Consider the following 3,647-nt stretch of genomic DNA (forward strand, 5'->3'; position numbering starts at 1 on the left):
TGTGCACCACAGCTACTGAAGCCCGCGCACCTAGAGCCCGTGCTCCCCAACAAGAGAAGCCACGGCAGTGAGAAGCCTGCGCACCACAACGAAGAGTAGCGGCCGCTCACCACAACTAGGGAAAGTCTGCACGCAGCAACAAAGACCCAACGCAGCCAAAATAAATAAATAAATAGATAGATAGATAGATGGATAGATTTATTAAAAAAAAAAAAGAAATAGAACATATGCGTTAACCCTAAACCATTAAAGAAATGCAATTATTAGTTAAAATGTCCACATAAACAACCATATCATGTTACCAGCCCAGGAGGTTTTATGCTGAGTTCAATCAACCCTATAAGGATCAGAACTAAAGTTTCTCAAGAAATAGGAAAAACGTAAACCTCCTCCAATTGATTTTGGGCATTTACAATAATCTTGATTTTTTTTTTTTGAAAGGGTCAAAAACTTTATTTGCAGGGCTTTTGTGTGTTTTTTGTTTTTGTTTTTGAATACACAGGTTTCCTGCCGTCCAGGGAGAAAGGGATGTGCTGTCCGGCTGCACGAGGTTTGGGGACTGGCCTTGGGGCTCCAACCCCGTCCCTTGCACCTGCGCGCTGGCCGCACGGTTCCTCCGCTGTGGATAAAGGCACTGTGTGTTCTGCAGGAAGGCGCTCACGGCCGGCTGGCAGACGATGAGGCGGCCTTCTCAGGGGCTGCGAAGTTGAGGCTGTCGAGGGGTGGACTTGAACTTGTGGCCTGGCAGGGGGCCAACTGGCAAGGAAGCCCCAGGCTATGGTACCTCAGCCTGGCAGGTCCGGCTGGCCCTGGCTCAGCGGCCTCAGGTTGGAATCCTGCCTTAGCTTCTTTTGCGTTCAGCCATGGCTCTCCGGTTGTGGTTGGCTCGTGTGGCTTGCTGGCTTCTTTCCTCCTGCGCTCCTGTGTTGTCTCCCAGCTCTGCCCGTGGCCCCGGGGGCTGCCAGCCACTGCCGCTGAGCTGTCATGCCGGTACCCCTTCCTGACCAGGAAGGCCATGCACCTGGCTTCTGCTTTTTCCCGCAGCACTGCAGGGTCCTGCACAAGATGGTCGAGCTTGGGGTCCTCGTCCTCCTCTTTGGTTCTCAGCACCTGAGGGATGGTGCACTTTGGTTCTCCGCAGCTGAGGGGTGGTGCACTTTGGTTCTCCGCACCTGAGGGGTGGTGCACTTTGGTTCTCAGCACCTGAGGGATGGTGAAGGGCCTGTCGCTGCCTTCCTCCTGCCCTTGTGTACCCGGCTCAGGTCCACTGAGTCCCTGCTGAACACGTCCAACTCAACATTCTGGGAGATGTTGTGACGAGACGTCAGCAGGGGCGCCGGGTCTGGCTTCACCTGTCTGTCTAGGCCGTGGTCCAGCTGGCCGAGGGCAGGGGCCAGCCGCCCCTCCAGGATGTTGTTGATCACCTGCGCCGCGTCATAGCTGTAGTGCTCCAGGCAGGCCACGATGAAGCCCTCGCCGAGGTCTGGCAGCAGGTCCTTCACCTGGGAGATGAGTGAGTCCAGCTCCACGCCGCACGCGGCGGGGCCTGGAGCAGCCGCTGCCCCCAGGCACTCCTCTTCCTCCGAGTCGTGGGGAAGCGATGACGGTCTGCTGACCGCCTCTGCCGCCTCCACGACCCTGTTAGGATTCTCAGCCACCGGTGGGTCTTTGGCATCGGTGGCTTTCCTTCGGTCCACCCCTTCCCATGCACTCTCGACTGCCTGGAGGTTGTAGGCGGTCCGAGACTCATCCAAGGCTGAGGACTGCTGCAACAGGCTGACGTCATCGGCCACAGGGAAGAGTGCATCAGAGTCTCAGAGAAACCTCTTCTCCTGCAGCAAGGAGCTGAAGATCTGAAGGAACTCTTCAGTGAAGCCCTGAACGTTGTCACAGCTGCTTTCTAGGACTGGGAGAAGGCAGATCTGCTTCAGGAGGATGTGAAAAATCTCCAGTAGCTTCTTCCTGGAATGAGAGAGCCTCTGCCACAGGTCACCTAGCAGCTCGCTATCTTCAAGCCTCCTCTTCTTGATTGCAGACTCCAGTTCGGGAATTGCTATTTCATAAAAGGAAGCTAGCCTGTAACAGAAGTCGTGTTTCTGGAAGGTTGGGCAAGCCAAAGGGAAGATATCCGGAAAGGCCCAGAGTGTGGTGCAGGTATCACAAAGGTAGAGAACGATGTCCTTTAATTCCAGGAGAGGCACGTCGCTGGGGGTCAGCCAGCCCCTCTCCTCAAGCTTCTGGGGTGTGGTGCAGGCCCCGTCCCCTTGCAAACCACAGTGCTGGAGGATATTGCTGGAGACCTGAAGGATGGTGGGCGTGCTTTCATCCGGGTCATTATAGTAACTTGGCTGTTGGATAAAGATGTTTCCTGTCATCTTCTGCAGCAGCGGGGAGTTGCCTTTTCCAAAGAGCACGCAGAGGTCCAGGATCTTTGGGATGTCAAACTGGAAGTTGTTGTAGAGGATTTATCCAAAAGCAGAGGGGGAAATGAAGTGATCTTTGGATTCCTTGCGAGTGGACACGCGAAGGAAGGCGAGAAAAACACTTCGGCGGAGGTGCTTCTCCATGTCAACGACCTCAGGGGCTGAGGCCACCCGCTGGTCGAACTTTCGGGGGACACAGTGCAGGTAGGAGTCCAGGCACTTCTGCAGGGTCTCGTCGAAGACAACCTGGCACCAGAATTTATTGTGAGGCAGGGCCAGGAGCCAGTCGAGGTCATTGGCTACGAAGGTGGCGCGTTCCAAGTACTCCTCCACTAGGGTGGGAATGTTGTCTTTAGGGGGCGGTTTGTATAACGCAAGATACCGGTCTGCCTTCTGCTCAGGGTGTTTGTTCACCAAGAAGAGAAGATGAGCTCAGTTTTCTCCTCTGACTACATAAGGGCTGCTTTCTCCGCGGCGTGGTGGTGGTGGTGGTGGTGGTTGTGATAACAGGAAGACGGCCGGGCTGCGTCTCAGCTGTTGTCAACCACAGTCCACCCACTTCCAGGTCAGCGCTGGTGAAGTCCTCAGCTTGCCTGTCTTCAGGTCCTTGTGGGTGATCTGGAGTTGATCCAGGGGCAGGGCTGGCACTGTGCTGCATTGACCCTCCCCGGCGGCTCCACTGCCGGTGCTGTACTGCCGCCGACGCCGCCATGGTCCACGGTGACAGCTCCCACAGCGCCGGTACTTCCGGGGTCCACAATAATCTTGATTTTAAAACTGAATACAAAGAACATGAGAAAGAAAAATTATAGCCATATTTATTTATAAACATAGATGCAAAAAATCATAATTAAACAGCAAACAAATATTCAAGCCAAGGAAGCCTTAAAGAATACAGGACTTGTAATTTTTTATTTATTTATTTATTTTTTTTGCGGTACGCGGGCCTCTCACTGCTGTGGCCTCTCCCATTGCGGAGCACAGGCTCCGGACGCGCAGGCTCAGCGGCCATAGCTCACGGGCCCAGCCGCTCCGCGGCATGCGGGACCCTCCCGGACCGGGGCACGAACCCGTGTCCCCTGCGTCGGCAGGCGGATTCTCAACCACTGCGCCACCAGGGAAGCCCAGGACTTGTAATTTTTATTTCCCTGTCTTAGAAGAATTTTCTTGGGACTTCCCTGGTGGTCCAGTGATTAAGACTCCGCGCTTCCACTGCAGGGCGCG

At 54.8% G+C, this 3,647-nt stretch overlaps 1 pseudogene; it reads right to left on the bottom strand.

Annotated features, from left to right (window-relative positions):
- Nucleotides 1-379: 379 nt before the first annotated feature.
- LOC137202487 (activating signal cointegrator 1 complex subunit 2 pseudogene) lies at nt 380-3,105 on the bottom strand (annotated as a pseudogene).
- Between the last annotated feature and the right edge of the window lie 542 nt (nt 3,106-3,647).

Source organism: Pseudorca crassidens, chromosome 11 (assembly GCF_039906515.1).
Source record: "Pseudorca crassidens isolate mPseCra1 chromosome 11, mPseCra1.hap1, whole genome shotgun sequence".
NCBI lineage: Eukaryota > Metazoa > Chordata > Mammalia > Artiodactyla > Delphinidae > Pseudorca > Pseudorca crassidens.